Raw genomic sequence first — 17,918 nt, forward strand, 5'->3', positions numbered from 1 at the left:
TTGCTATTGTGTCCTTTGTTTCTTTTTCATTTATTTCTGGTCTGATCTTTATGATTTCTTTCCTTCTGCTAACTTTGTGGGTTTTTTTTCTTCTTTCTCTAATTGCTTTAGGTGTAATGTTAGGTTGTTTGAGATTTTTCTTGTTTCTTGTACCTCTTTTCTGTACTCACTGCCTAGAACGCCCTTCCCCAATACTATTTTTTACCTAGTTAACTCCCCCTCCATTCACTTGTTCATTTATTACTTTATCAAGTACTTACTGGACACCATTTCTGTGCCAGGCTTAGGCACAGGGGATACTTTCATAAGTGAAACTAGCAAAGTCACTGTTATTTTGCCATTGACTCTCCACTGAGTGCTGCTGTGTCACCTGCTCTGTGTTCCATGGGTTGTAAATTGTCATCTTTACCTTATAAAAGGAGCATGTAGCATAATCTCTATCTTTGGCATATTTCCATCAGTTATTTTCATACTTGTGGAAGAAATATTATACTTCTTTTTGCCTGCTTTTGGACATTTTTACATACTCTTAAAGACAATTTATCAAAGTCACTTCTAACTTTATTTTTTATCAATAGTGTTTACTTAATATCTATTTCCTCTGTGCAGTTTAACAAATGTAGTCTTTTGAAGAAGCATTGTTTTTTCTCCTGCTTTTTTTGTTTGTTTCCTGTCTTGTGGTATTTAATAACACTGACCACAATATAGATTTATTAAATGAATTAATATATATTCATTTTTTTCTTCCAAATTGAGAGAAACTACTCCTTTGACAATAAGAAGGAAATATTATGGATACAACTAAATAAACTTTTAGATTTCTAAATAAGAAAACCTTATTTTCTGTTATTATTCAGGATATATAATGACTACAATAACTACAAATCATGAATTGGTTGGTGTCCAGAATATTGTATCACTGAAAGCAGATAAACATAGATATTATTTGGCTCCACTTCAAGTAGTATTGAGATTTTATGCAAAATAATGTGTTTTGAGTGAACATAAGCAAATTTAGACAATTAGTATTGTTCTTTTTTTTTTCTTTTTTTAAAATAAATATCAGTATCCTACAATAATTAGAAGTAAGTGAGTACTGTAGGTTTCCTATCCATATCCTTGCTACCAGGACACACCCACTTCCATAGATGCCACAATGAAGCAAATAAAAAGAGAGATAAAGAATATCTTTCATCTACTTACCATTTGATAGCTCCATCATTCATAAACAGTACTTCCTTCTGTCAAAACCTAGCAAAGGAGTTTGGGAAATAATATTTGCTTACCTCTAGCTCCAGTAATTCAGAGAAGGTCATATTTGGGACGAATACATTATTGGTACATAACTGGAGCACTGGAAGTCTCATCCTGGGTAGAAAAGCATGAAGAAGTCTTTAGATATTTATGGGAATGATTCTAAAATATTTCTAGCCAATACCACAAATTTCACCAGTAAGAGTCTAATTTTGACTCTCATTATGCTAATGATACAGATAGCTGAAGTGTATTTCCTGCCTCTGGTACATGGTCTTCAAACCCCTTAGAGTTGTATTCCTCATTAGGGAACAGAGTGCCCCAAAGGCATAGATTAAAACTTACCTCCACTGATATCACACTGCCTTTACTAAAAATAATTAAAATAAATTAGAAATTAATTCAATTCTAATTAAAACAAATTAGAAAACACTTAGCATTATGAAATTGTTTTCTTGCTCTTTTGCTATTTTATTCTAACTTTGCTGTTTCACCATAGGGGTAAGATTATAATCACTACAACAAAACCAAAGGAATCAGTTTAATTCAGGGTCCACAGATACTAGCAAGACTTCAAAGAACTTTTCTTCTACTTTATCAATACTTCCTCCTCCTGACAGTATGTGAAGAGATAGCTCATGTTTACTGTAATACTTTTTTAGGCTACAATGTGTTCCTTTGCTGTTATCTGCACCAACGACAGCAATATCACTTCAGTGCTGAAATAAATAATTGTCAAGTGACTTCTTATCTTGGTAACTTGTTCAGCTCCATGCTGCTACAATTGTCAATATTGATATTTGTTATTAATATCCAATGGAACCTTAACAAAAAAATTACTCATTTTTTTGCATCCCATCTTCCTAGAACATAAGTAAGAGTCTATGAAAGGAAATATGATGCACTTCAGGAGTCTAGACATGTTCATTCATGACTGAACCCAAAAACAAATCTAGATCAGATTGAATTTGGAATCTCTGACATATTTACATAGCTTAATGTTCCAGAAAAGCCCAAAGTGAAAATCTGAGCTTAGTTGTTTGTAGAAGTGCCCTCTTCCAGCTTTTATGTGCAAATGCTAATCAGATTATGAGCAACATGTGCTTTGAAGAATAAAGAGGAAGGTATGATTGCTAGTGAAGAAGTTGAAGTGACAAGGGCACTGGAGGGAATTTTATATCTTCCCTCCCACCTGGCCAAAATCATTCTTTATTTTAGTTTTCCATGTAGAGGATGAATAAAGCCAGTAGTGGAGGGAACCTGTATTTATGAGAGACTTTGTGTATTCCTTTAGGGTCTAGGTAAAAAATGCCATAACAGCGTTGAGGAAGAGCTATTAAGCTTCCTCACATTCCTCCACTTCCAACAAAATATGGAATAATTGTGGCACTCTAACCTGGGTGTTGCGGCTTTCCCTCAGGTCTTGGTGTTTTCATACATGATGACACTGACCCCAGAAGCAGTTGAGGGCTTCCTACTAAAGCAAACATAATGGAATAAACTAACTCAAAATCGCTTGTAAGACACTTAGCATTAGAGAGGATTGAGGTACTAATATAACATAGACATCAATATTAATGTTACCTTGTTTTTCCTCATTTGTAGGTAAATCAGAATGAATGGATTTTCAAGGTTTGGATAGATTGCAGACATCAACTATAGTAATTCTAAGTGTCATATATCAATCTTACTGTTTTCTTGGTGTCTTAAAATAGAGTATTTTACCAGTTTCATAATTTGTATACAAAGAGTGCCTTCTTCTGAAATCAAATCCATGAAATTAATTTTTTCTAGACTGTCCTCGTGGAAAAAAGATAAAATTAGAAATTCTTTGTAAGGCTTCTGAAAAAAGATATCATTGGCATGCAATGAGGCAAGAAATAATAGTTATTGAAGAAAATTAGTCAATCATTATGCCACAAATATATAATAGGATTTTTATTTCTAACCAATTTACTAATCAAATTACCTAATTAACAACTTCTGTAGGAAGATATTAGATTATTTTTGGAAAGACTGTAGCAATGTTTAAGGAAAATCCATTTTATTAGTCAATTTAGCTAGAAATGCTGTCCTTTCCATGTATACAATTACAGTATTTTGTTATGAATGTTTTTCTTTCTTAAGGCTATTTACAAGACATGAAACTGTTTTATGTGTCTTTTGGGTTGGTGTTAATAGAAAAACATAAACTATACAGATTTTCCCTAAAATAGCAGTGTCCATTCCCTTTAGAAGCTCAAGCCTTTAAAAAGGTAATACAAATACAATTACAATAAATTAATTATTGTGCACATGGCATTTTACCTGAGAAGACAGATTATCTTGGATAAAATTAGGCAAAAGTGATTCTTATTCTATCAAGCACTCATCTTTAGATCAGTGTGCGTATGTGTGTTTTCATATGTGAGACGAGTTTGCATATACTTGAGTAGTTGTAATTTGGTTTAAAACCAAAACAAAAAGAAAGAGAAACTAAATGGGATTTCCGTTTACTGAACTCCTATCATGCCCCAGTCACTGTGACGGATGGTTTACATATGTTAACTCTTTTAATTATTAATTAGTTAATTAATTAATTAAATGATGAAGCAAGGAAGTATTATTGCCTATATTGGTCTCTTAGGAATCTATGATACATTGGTTATAATCTTGTTTAAAAATGTGTATCAAATGTTTTAAAGTTTATGAATTAAAATAATAATTTGCCATGTTTTGATCTATTAAATAAGCTTGTATTAGATTTTCATTAAGTGAAGAATTGTTATAAAATTGGCTGTCTTCTTCATCTCTTGTAGGATATATATATATCTCTTATCTACACATATACCATGCCATCAAAGGAAAATAAGAAGTGTACCATCAACAGAAAAATTATCTTTGGGCACTTCCTGATGATAAAGGCATGCAGAAGATGAGATTTTATTAAAGAGAGAAAGAATGGCCTAAAAGGAGTCTCCTAATTGGCTCTCAACTTGCAGGTTCAGATTGTGAGTAACAAGATAGAAATTACATTGCAGATGAAATTTCAGAAAAGTGAGGGAAAAAATGAAAAGTCAAAAATCTTGCAAAGAGGAAAACAATTATTTACAAAGCAAGAGTTATCAGGTTTCTCAGATTTGAAGTTGATGAAAACATAAAATTCTGTACCCAGCCAAAATAAGATTTAATTCAAAGGATGAAATAAAAAAATGAACAGAAATATAAGGATTCAGTGTTTGCAATCCATAGATACTCTTCCAAATAACTCATAGATGACATTTTCAAGCCAAATTAAGATGAATATAAAAGCAATGTTTGGAGTTTAACAATATAGTGCCCAAGGAAACAAACAAAATGATGGAACATATTAATTAAAAAAAATAATTTAGGACCAAAATTCAGGTTATCTTAAAAAAATGGAAAGACAAGGGAAATGAAAAAATTAAAGCATACCACAGTTCTTGCATTTTTGACTGAGAGAATAGAGATAGTGATTAATTTTACATTTTTTACTTAAAGTGTGTTTATAGGTGTGCTAAACATTTCAGGCTGAAGACTTCAAGAAGGTATCTGTAACACATTATTTTCAAAATATTAAGGGAAAGTTATATAACAAGAAGTTGATCAATGCAATAAACCTCAAAAGCTATGGAAGCGTGTGTGTATGTGTGTGTGTGTGTGTGTGTGCGACCAGAAATTATTGTTAAGTAGAAAAATAAGAACACAAGAATAATTCCAAGCATGGCTGTAATCACAACAAGTTAAGATTAGTTAAAATATCTTATTAGCACACAGGTACACTAGGATTAGGTAAGAAAACAAATTTTAGCTATATGATATTTTTAAGGCTTATATCTAAATAAAAATTAGAATAAAGATTAGAAGATTGAAAATGAAGGGATGGATAAAAGTGTTAACCATAAAAAAAGGAGGTATAGCAACATTCAACAAAATAGCTGAACAACCACAAAATAATTATAAATGATACAAAATCATTTACCAAGACTTTTGTAACAACTATATGTAGACAATTATAACTGACACACATTTTTAAACTCATATGAACATTCACATGATGCCAATCAATCAAAAAATTCAAACTCTATGAAGCAGAATTCCACATCTCTAAGAATAAAGCAAAAATATTATACAACAACAAAAGCATAGATTAGGAAAGAAGAAAAGCTGTTTAAGTGGAATTTAAATGTCACAATGAAGAAACCACACATCAAAACATATGCATTAGAAGTAGAGTAAAAAGATGAATGCCAAATGGAGAAAATTATTATTTTACAGATAAAAGTTTAGTATCACTAGAATATAAAGCATTTAAAAAAATTAGTAGAAAAAACTCTAACAATATCCTAGTAAATGATCATGAGATTTCAACAACCATGTCAAAAAATTCCAATAGACTGTACATATGTTTTAAATGCTTAAAATTACTGCAGTGGATAGAAATACTATGTAAAAATCCATGTGTCCATAATGATATTAACAAAATAATCCCATTGATCACTATTGAGCAATCCATAGTGCTCAGCAGGCAACATCCATCCTTTCTAAACACTGAGGAGAAACAAGGGATAAAATGAAACATTTTCTTTCTTTATTGTGTGAACTGTATTTAATAACCAAATAATTGATGTGGGGAGGTCTTCTATACAGAAAAAATCCAGTTAATAACGACTAAATAAATGATAACTGCAGAGCATTATCATTTTGCAGCCTTTAGGAAATGATGGATTTAGACAGTAATTATCATTGGTTGCAAAAAACATTATATAAAAGGTTCATGGAAAACTTTAGAATGGATGGATCAAGAGGACAACATATAAACTCACTAAACAATCTCAACATCATGAAAAGAAAGATGACCAGATAGTATATATATTTTCTTATATATTACAATAGATAATACACTGGACTGCCTATAAATTATTCTTGCCAAAACACTGAATTTGAATCTGATAGAGCTTCTAGATCTAAATATCAATTTACCAGCATTATAGAGGAGAGAGGCATATATAAACCAATGCCATGACATTGTAATCAGTCAAATCCAGAATGCAGGACATTCTACTAATAAATGGCAAAAGGAAAGATGAGGAGGGGAAGTAGAGATTTACAGATTCACCAGACTCATTATCTGGAACTTGCTTTATTCTGACTTAAAGAAACCATCTAAGAAGAAAAAAATAAGATAATCATGGAAATTAAACATTATCTGATATTTGTTAATATTAAGAATCAATTTAGAAACTTTTCTGTTAAAAAGAGAAATAAGATAAGGATTCCAGCCATTCTTGCTTCTATTCAATATTACACCGAAAGTTCTAGCCAAGTTAATAAGACAGATGAGAAGAATTAAGATGGACACAACCTCTCATCAGTGGATGAGTGCATGATCTGGCTTAAATTTTCTGGAGAAACTATGTCAAAATTACAGTAATACAGTTAAGAAAGATGACCAGATACAAGATAAATTTTAAAATATATATCCATAGACTTCTAGTTTCTAGTTCTGCATGTAAGGAGCTTGGAAGTGGCCACTCCATCCTAACAACAAGTAAAGAGCTGACAGACTGAAAAATTAACAACTCTTCTCAGACCATTATGAGACTGGAGGGCACAGGGCAAACCACTGCCCTCACAAACGGAAAAGACAAGTGAATACTCTGCAACATCCTGGAACAGTCTCACAAGCTGAATCCACCAGAGAAACTAGTTCTCTAGTAGAAAAATATAAACTGCAATTGAAAAAATTCTGGAGGCTCAGTGCAGGCAACTCTGAGTTAAAAACTCCAGGGAAATCCAATCACGGCAGACACCCCACAATACTGGGCGATTTACTTCCAGGAGCTTGACCAGGTTCCCATAGAAAATATCAGAGAAAAACTCCTTCATGTTTCCTGAAAGTAGGGGAAAAGGAATCATTTTGAGATATGTCAGAGCACACTGTTCTTAACAAGACCTGCCCTCAGTAGAAACTAGTTAACCAGAGCTTAACTTGCGGGGTTAATATCAGAGCCTAGTTGAACTGGGGGAAAAGAAATACACAACTTTAGTAGGCTCTAGCCTTCCATGTAGGAGAAGAGAGATAACCAGCTCTAGCCCACCTTAGGCATCCTGTCCTACCTACGAGGAGGTGGGGGGAAAAAAAGAGGAACTCTTGTGAAGGTCACAGTCTAGAAGCACAGGTTCAGTACTTTCTGAATGCCTCATTTAAACCATACAAATATTTTCTAAATTAGGTGTCACTGTTGTCCTAATTTCATAGATGAGGCATAGAGAGATTACGTTATTTGCTCAAGGTCACCAAGCATATAAGTAGCTGAGCCCAGCGTTGAACCCAGGTCTGTTTGGCTCCAGGGTCAATGCCTTATTCCCAAAGTGGTTAATGGTTAATTGTGGAGTAAACATGCTACAATGGAGGCCTCAGATTTATAACAAGCAATGATCTTGGTAAAATCTAGTAGATTGATTAGAGTTGATAGAGTGTGAATGAATTTGAGCAAATACCTTGAGGTGATGGTAAGATTTAAATAAGAGGATGGAGGTAGCATGGGGATTACAAGAGAAACATATTACATAGTAAGTAGCAAAGATTCCTGTTTTGTAATCTGCTACTGAGCAATCAAAATTTGGCTAGTGTGACTGAGGAACTAAATATCTTTTTATGCAACTGTAATTTAAATTTAAATAGCCTCATGTAGGCAGCGGCTGCCCTATTGGGTAGCACAGCTCTAAATGCTTAAGCCAATTTTAGAGAGTAGATGAGGAAATGAGGAAAAAGTTAAAGAAACATAGTCTTTTAAAAAAAGTTTATATGTAACTAATTAATACTTGTAATACACAAAATTATAAAGACTATAATACAATAATTGCTACAAACATTATAATCTATATTTATATAAACCTTTCTGTATGTTCAATAAATTTGATTACTTTAAGTAGAATTTTAAAAAGCATGTAATACATTGTAAGAAAAAATTGCTGTTTTCTTAGAAATAAACAGGAAAACAAACAATGCCAATAAATCAACTTTTTAATTTTAGACATATTATCTAGATATATTTTCAATTTCAAAGTACACATAAAAATAATCTCACTCAAATTTCATTGTTTCTTCTTAAATGTAGAGAAATTTTGGGAACTAATTTCATTTAAAAAGCACTAAACCAATAAATACACCATTACTATGAGTAAGAATTCCAAATCTCTGATTCTGTTGCAGAGAAAAGGTCATTTTAAATAAAACAGAGCATATTTGATTATTGAGTAATACTTTTCTTTTAATGAATTGGAATTCTGTAAAACCATTGCATAGACAATATCATATACCCCATGTATATATAAATAAAATTATTTGCTTATGTTATTTATGCCTATTTATGCATATCTATGCATTTTATTTTTATTAAATAAATCTAATTTATTTTAAATGTGATAATTCATTTCCAAGTCTTTAAGGTTATTTCCTACTATTTGTAAATAATTGCTTTTATTTCTTATTTTCTCCAACTTTTTAAATTTAGTTTACTAAAATGTGGAATGACATCTACGAATGAAACATTTGCCTTTTAATTTGGATGGAAAGTCTTACAACTTTTCAGTTTCTTGGGAATCAAATTGTTCATGCAATCATCATTCAATTTAAAAAATTCTTGTTCTTTTACAATCTAAAAGGAAAAACTACTGAAGGGAAAAAAAAGGCAAAGACTCCAATACCCAAACAAAAATAAAACAAAAATAAAACTGTTTTGGAGACTTTTACTCTAAGATAATGTTCCATCTCAGCATTGCTCAAGGAACACTGAGTAATGGTATGCAGTAAATAACTTCAAAGAACATTGAAAATAACTATCTCAATATTTCAGTAGACTGATTATAAACAGAGAAGATGTATGAATGTTAATAAAGCATAATTTATTACAGAATATATTTGGCAACATATTTCTGTCTGTGGTATCATATACGTTTTACTTTCAGAATTTAGATAATGTTAAAATTTAAGATAAAAATTCTTGATGGTGATTATTTCTGAGTAACAGTTAACACAATAAAACACATTTCACATGAAATAAACATTTCTCAGTTATTCAGCTCTTAAAGTTTCTTATAATGGGGAGCATGGCTTAAAGTGTCAGATTATATGATGTTATTTTGAAGAGACCAATGTTAAGTTATTAAACTAAAATATGAGTCCCTTCAAGTTATGATAATTCTTAGAAAATAGTTTTACTTTTAATTTAAAATATACTAATGATTACATAGTAAATTTTATATATAGCATAAAATAACTGTTCAATTATATATTTACATATGATCATATATGATTTTATAATTGACCTTAGTTTGTTCTATAAAATGGAGGGCTTAATCCTCTTAACTTTTAAATTGGACTAAAATTCTTCCCATCACAATTTTAGTTTACTAATTAAATATATATCATTCATATTTGTTTTCAAATCCATGTAGAAAGGGTTGATAAAGAACTTACAATACAGCAGAAGCATTTAGAATATAAGATAAAGAGAAAAGATAATGAAGGCTTTTTCCCCATGAAATTTTTTTCTTCTTGCTTATACTAAAAAACTATTTTTCTATAAATAGATCTCTATTCTTAATGGGGCAGTTGCCTAAGTGTCATCATGTTGCTCAACTCTCCACAGCACCTTTTTTTCCTCTTCTATTAGACATGATCATTATGTTTGAAATACTGGATAAAAAACAAAACAAAAACAAAAAAACACCCTTTTTCCTCCTCTCATAATGTAGCTCATTCACAGTTATGCTCTTTAGAGTTGGCAATGAACAAACTCACCACAGAACCTAAGGTTTTAAGAGGTAGTTTGAGCTTTGTCAACTAAATTGATGCTGCCTGTCTCAGCTCATCATTTTATTATGTAGTGTTTAATCAAACTGGACATTAAATTTTTTAATAATGTTTAACCAATAAAATGTAATGCCATCTTACAATATATTAAATCACTACATAGGAAATAATGGATTTATCCATCTTAGGCATGTCCAAAGTTCTGATTCTTTCAAATCACTTCCCACTATTTTCTACCACATATTACCTTTAATGTATCATGTTCATTCCCAACTCAAAATAATTATTTCTATTATTGCCTCCCCTGAAATGTTTTTATCCTTTTACTCTTTATATTACTGTTCATACTTAGCCATAGCTGCCAATAAAAGGTTTCTGTCCATTGATTTATTTTTCCAGCCTCCTCTGCCTGACATTAGTGTCTCATTCCCTGAGCTCCGGATATATCTTTGTGTTATGACATACCCACATAAAAACATGTCTCTCTGAATTGGTTTTAAATATATGGAAAGCAAGCCCTGAAGCTAATTTAGAAAATGAAAATTCTTCAGTGCTTACAATAGATAGACTATACACATGAATGGGCTCAATAAATACCTGTGTAGTGAATGTATATGGCATTCAAATTATAGAGGGATAGAGAAATGTATTCTTTTTTTGTCAATTATGAATATAGAGAAGGCTTAAGTTTTATCTACTTCTGAATGCACCCTTGCCACTGGAACTGGTGCATTCCAATTCCAATGCTTATGACATTTAATATTTTGGCTTCTAAATGGATATAACATTTCACTATACATGGCATCATTAGATTACTTTTATCTTAAATAGAAAGAATATTTTATTTTTGAATTTTAAAAGGTCATTTTTCCCTTACCTGACTAAACCACATCCTGTTCAAATAATTTTATTTCCAGTTCCTTCTACTGGAAATTGAATAAATTGAAGCACTGTTCTTTTATAATGTATGATAGGCTTGTAAAAAATGGCTGCAACTTTACTGCAGCTGGGGGAAAAAAAAATCTATAAATCAATTGGTGGCAGCTTCCCCAGCCAAAGATAGCTGTACGTCTTTTAAATTTTTAGTGAAGATTAAAGCTTTGTCATTTCAGTGCATCACTCAATTTAACATCACTCAATTTAACATAATATTCTCTGGAGAATGATGCAGGATAATGATATGCTAACTGTAAAGATGTAATGACAAATGTCTGGGATAGAAGCTATCCTGGTTTGAATTTTTTTCTTTTTAAAATGCAAAGGGTCTTATATAGGCTTCTGAATATTGTTCTGTGATAACTAACTAATAAAAGTATAGCCTCGGGCTTCCCTGGTGCCATGGCCGCTGAGCCTGCGCGTCCGGAGCCTGTGCTCCGCAACGGGAGAGGCCACAAGAGTGAGAGGCCCGTGTACTGAAAAAAAAAAAAAAAGTATAGCCTCATCTGTTAACTGGAAATGATGACATTCTGATAAAAAGTTAAAGATACCATCTACGATAGATGTTTAATAATATGAATAACTCTTCAATTTTACTGTTTTTGTGCTGAAGCTGTACTGATATTGCAGCTCCATTAATGAATGTAAAAAATAAGCTTCAGCAATAAAGACAAAGGAAATATACCTTGAATCACTGATTAGGACATACTCTAAATTCATTTAAATCTTATAAAAGTTTGATTTAGGTGTATACATATATATATGGAGATATATATGGAGATATATATATCTCCTTTTTCGTAAATAGATTTTGATTGTATGTAAACACTAACAACTGATATTTTTTATTGAACTTATGTATCTGTTTAATAAGTTTCTCCTGTGATATCAAACACTGTATTTCCCTATAATTCTTACCCAATATATGTGCTGAGTTCTTCCTGGTGTACATAGAAAGTTACTGAGTGATGGACTGCAAAATCATTAAGACTGAATATCTCCTTACTACAAAAGAGATCTTCAATTAATGTGGATTAATTTTTCACAAAAATCACAAAATAAATATTATACTTTTGTAGGCCAATGGGGATAAAATTTTGAAGGTGAAGTTCATATTTTAAGAAGCAACATTCTTTTCTCCCTTTTATCTTTACAAACTCATTCATTATCCCTCCCCTACCATCTTCCCACAAGAAATTTTATTATAGTCTTCTTGCTACACTGCTCATCAATTCCTCTCTCATCCTCCCACATTCCTCACTTTACTGGTTAGAGATTTTCAGTCCTTCAGCCTGCACTGATATGTTAGAATTTGACTAAATATGATGCTCCATATCAGGAACTGAAGGAGAGTTTTCCTGGAATATCAAAACGAGATGCCCAGATGTCTACTGGATTCCCGTATATCTCTGGGTACCCAAAGTGCTGCTTTACATCTTTTGCTGCAGAGAACAGTGTCCTTTCTTATTGAAAAATGATCTGTATCTTACACCATTAAGCTTTATTACTCTAGTGTACTTTACTTGTGACAACAGCAAAGGACCCCAAAGACACTGTAATTGAACCAGTGTGACTCTCTGCTTACTCTTCTCACCTTGGGAAGTCATGCTATGTGATATTTACATTGATTACTAATACAATGCTACATATACAATCTAAATGCCTAATATAAGACCTAGTATTGTGACTCAGTCAACACTAAATGAATGCAAGTTGGTGAAAATAATGTTGCTATATTTCTAATTGGCTTGTTGGTTTGCAACCTCCTTGGGAGCTGCCCAAGTGTAATCGGCAACCACCCCTGTATGTGGAAGGCAGGGAGAGACTGAAGAAAAGGCAGACTATGTCAGATTGGTAGGTAGCAGTTTTAACAAGCAAGGGAACTTATGATGCTTGTCTTGGGCAGCGACAAGATTAATAGATTTCTTCACCTACTGGTCAGAATCTTAAAAGTTTATATAGAGGTCTTAACTGGATTCAATCGCATGCCCAGTTCAGACAGCCACAACACCACATTCCTATTTCAAAGCTGTATCCTTGGAGTAGCTGCTGGGAATGGGGGAAGCAAGCAGCACACACATTCCAAGGACAGGGGAGGGGATGGGGAGCCTCCAATTGCCCAGGTTCAGCTCGTGGGTCAACTGGCAGTCACATCTTCTGATGACCTCCTCCAACATGGCTTTGAATAGAAATTATACAATAGGAACATTAAAGAAACAGATAAAATTTAGTTCAAATTATTGCAAGTGCAACATAAATAGGTAAAGTAGACATGTAAATTTGTGCACAAGAAATGATAAAGTTTCCAATACCTAAATTGTGGGAAAAGTAAATGTGGACTGGAAACATGCACAAGAAGCTGCCACTGTCAAATATTGCTTTGAATATGAATTATGAGAAATGCATAGCAGACAAAAAGTATTGTGTATGCATGTGTGTGTGTTTGTCATGAAACTCCTATTCAGCACTTTGCATTGGAAAATATCTGTTGATTATCGTATTTAGAGACCTTATCTTGTAAAACGGAAGAATACTAGAAAAATATAGAATGAATGTTCTGCCTCTTTGCAATTCTAAGTAAGATAGTCTTTGAAAACTCATAATTCAGAGGAATTCATAGTAAAGAGCATCTTATAAATGAGATCAAATGATTAAAAAAATGGTTGGTGATGAAAAGATATCAGAAAACTTGAGAAGCTTGTGACACCCAAAGACGCAGCTGGAAACTCTCTGGAACATTGCTATAAACTCTCATTACCCTAGCTTGATGACAATTGTTCATGCTTTTCACAGCTGTTTGAATTGCCAGAGCAGCTGTTACCTGCAAAAGATTATTTGAAGAGATTTGTCTCCTGTAGACCAGCCAATAGCCCTCTTAAAAAGACTGACATGCAGAGAGCGAATAATTCAGCAACAGAAGTAAAACAGATACTAAATTAGGTTTGAGGTGTCAATTAAAGAAACATTGATAATTCATGGGGATTAGTGTTTTGATTTCTCAAACTTGTCTCTCTCAAACCACTAAAGTGATTTCTGTAATCAATTTCTCCCTCCTTTAAAGGAAGAATAACTTTGGCAAATTTATAATTAATCATGATTTGATATCTTACATAGATAAGTTGTCTTAATTACTTACTATCCTGATAACTGTTAAAACTGAACACTGATTTCTTTTTTTTACATTTTTTGAAAGAAAAGAATCTTGGCAAAATTATCTTTATTTGAGAATTTATAAACATTTTTAATTCTTCAGTTAATTTTTAGACCTTTAGCATTGAACAGATGATCATGATCTGCTGAAAGTTCACTGGTAACTTTCCACCTGTCATGGAACTCTGTTTTGAAGACACTATAAATGGCTAATTGTTATTGATAGCATTACTTTTTATCTTTTTTATCTTATTTAATCTGTAGATATTGAATTTGTTTGAATGATCTTAATGAAGTTCAAAACACTGTGTCAAGTCCAGAGAATTCTGTTGTTCTGTGTGCCCTATAGATTTATGTAAATTAGATCTTTTTTCTTTAAGCCCTTTAATACTAAAGGTCTTTCATGTAAGAATATTCCTTTTGATCTCTCTAATAATACAGGTGTGTAAGAGGATTTTGTGAAGGCTTTTCAAGAGTCTTATTCACTTCCTAGTAGCCTCTTCAGTTGTGCACACAAAGGATGATATGGCAAAACAATGAAGAGGTTTTTTTCCTGTAATATTAAAAGATGGCAATTTGTAAAGTTTAAAATAACACTTCAAGTGACTGAGTTTGCTATTTATTAAGGCACAGGGTAGGGTTAAATATACCTAACTTACACTCGCACAGAATAATTTTTTTATTATGATCATAGTTTTTGTCATGAAATAGCTAATATGTTTGTTCCATCTTTATAATTTGTAGCTAATTTTTTTCTTCATAGTGGAATGTCCATAAAATTTAAAGTAAATATTTAAGAATTATGACATAATCTAATCATAATATAGTCCTTGTTATAGGGCATCTATACATCTATATATCATATTTCTTGTAAAATTGAGACATGTAATTGCATTCAATGGAGACATTCTGAAATGTAGATATGAAAATTTATTTCATTTTTTAAAAACAGTGTTGATGACTTCAATTCTATAAAAAGAACACTTTTTATAGAACCACTTTTAGAATTGGTTAAAGTGTTTTCAGTATTTGGATTTGTACAACAGAGTTTAAAATTGGAATTCATATGATTACTTTATTTTAAAATAAAGCCCATTATTTTGAGATAATGAAGCATTAATAGTGCACTTTGGCATTTCTAAAATAACTAGTCTTGACTAGGGAATGGACTACAAAGAAGAATAGGGAACATACATAGCCTAAGAGAATTATGTTGTCTATATTTGACTTAAATTTTTAGATATTTTTACTTTGTTATAGTTTTCTGCTGATTTGTTTGTCCAGGGAAAATAATTATTTTTCACTTAATTCTAAGTTTAAGACAAAAGTGTGAAAATGTAAATAAAACTAGTCTTTCCTCTTCCATTTAAAATTTGTCATGTTTGCTATATTTTGGCTATTCTACTAAATGTTTCATGTGTAATAAAATATTCAATTTTCATAGCAACCCTAAAATACAGATATTATTATTATTTTGATTGTTTGAATTTTAATTTTGGCAGTAAATTTGCATATACTGAAAAGCATAAATATTAAGTACAAAATTTCATGAATTTAGACAAATGGAATCAATAACCCTCAGTAATCAATAACCCTCTCAGAATATATATATATAGAGAGAGAGAGAGAGAGAGAGAGAAAGAGAGAGAGAGAGAGAGAGAGAGACATACATATTTATATACACATTTTATATATATATATATATATATACACACATATATGTATATATGTGTGTATATATATACACACACACACAGTCACACAAACACACATATACATTTTTTTTCTCCTACTTCCAGAAATTTCTTTATATTTTTTTCTTTCTGGTCAATTCATCTACCAGAAGCAACCACTGATTTTTTTTTTAATCATAGACTAAATTGTCTCTTTTCTAGGCATTAATAAAAATAGAATCATATACTCTATTGTGCCTGGCTTCTTGTGTTGAGTATAGTGTCTGTGAGATCCATTAATGTGATTGTGTATTAGGCATTGTTTTAAGTGCTTGATAGTATTCTACTCCCTGAATTTATCAAAATCTGTCTATGCATTCCCCTGCTGATGGTTGTTTGGATTGTTTCCAGTTATAAATGATTATGACCATTTCTATACAAGTTATTTTGTCAATATACGTATTTATTTTTCTTGGCTAAATACTTAGGGATAGAATTGCTGAGTCAAAGGGTAGGTGCATGTTGAACGTTAAAAGAAAGTTAAGACATTCACACCTGGGCTTTTCCCTGTGAACAGACTTTGAGTACTAATTAATCTCTTCACTTAAAATAGCTCTATACAGATTATCTATTTCTTCTTAAGTTTGTTTGGTAGTTTGTGTCTTTCTAGGTATTTGTCCATTTCATTTAAATTATTTAATTTGTAAATATACAATTGTTCAAAATATTTTTTATACTTCTTTGTATTTCTGTAATGTCCAAGTAATGTCACTTCTTTGATTAATGACTCTTGTAATTTGAGACTTCTCTTTATTTTTCTTGGCTAATCTAGCTAAGGTTTGTCAATTTTGTTGATCTTTTCAAAGAATGAACTTTGGTTTCACTGATTTTCTTTTTGGTTTTTCTATTCTCTACTTCATTAATTTCTGCTCTAATCTTTATTATTTCTTTTCCTGTGCTTGCTTTAGGTAATGTTTGCTGTTCTCATGTCTTTTTGTTCCTCTAGTCCTTCTTTGCCACTTTATTTTGTGTTAAGTGAATATTTTCTAATGTAGTATTTTAATTTCTTTAATGATTTGTTCACTGTTATTTTTTTGTTTTGTTTTGTTCTTTTGCTTTTTTGTTTGTTTTTTAGTGATTGCTCTAGGATTTCCCATATATATCCTAGCTTACCAGCTTCAGATTTACACTATATTTGAAAAGGCATTTTTAGTGTCTTTTATAAGTACAAAACTAACTTTACATGTGTTCTTTCCTTATTGATGTGGATTCCTAATTACCACTGGGGTCACTCACTTGCTTTCTGCCTGAAAAAATTCCTTTAGTATTTCATGTAAGGCAGTTCTGCTCCCAGCAAATTCTCTGTTTTTATTTAACTATGTAAGTTTTTATTTTGCTTTCATTTATCAAAGGTAGCTTTCCTGCATATGGATTCTCAGTTGAGAGTTTTTTCTTTGAGAATTTTGACTGTGTTATGCCACTCTCCTCTTGCCTGCATTATTTCTGCTGAGAAGTTAGCTCTTAATCTCGTCAGGTTTCCCTTGTAACACCCAGTGATCAGAGCAAATATGTTTCATCAAAATACTGAGCTGTTTCCAATAATAGAGAAAACTCTAGATAGGCTGGTTTTCTTGAGAGATGTTTCTTTCTTTCTAGGGGGCTCTGGGATCAGTATAACTGCTGCAATTTTTAACTTATGGGAAACTATCCTCTATGAAAGGAGTGTTTCCATTATATCCTTATAGACAGGGGTCCAGAATAAAAAATCCCAGTCTTACCCCTCACAACTATTTTATTAATTTTGCTTTATTTACTTTTTCTCATTTTTATTTCAATTTGATTTAATTTATTTACTTCTCTCTTTACCACATTTGCCTCTATCTTGTCTTCTCTGCCCACTAAAAAGAGTATCCAAACAAGACTTTCTGCCTCCAATTTTTGTTTGTGTCTAGTTGTCTTCCACATTGCAGTGAGTTACCTTTCTGCTGTGCAAAGTTGAAAATACTTTTCCCTGTTTAAAAAATTTGGATGACTTTCTATTGCCCCTATGATAAAAACGAAACTCATTTACTGTTTAGAAGGCT

The sequence above is a fragment of the Stenella coeruleoalba genome (assembly GCF_951394435.1).
Source record: "Stenella coeruleoalba genome assembly, chromosome: 5".
In the NCBI taxonomy this organism is placed as follows: domain Eukaryota; kingdom Metazoa; phylum Chordata; class Mammalia; order Artiodactyla; family Delphinidae; genus Stenella; species Stenella coeruleoalba.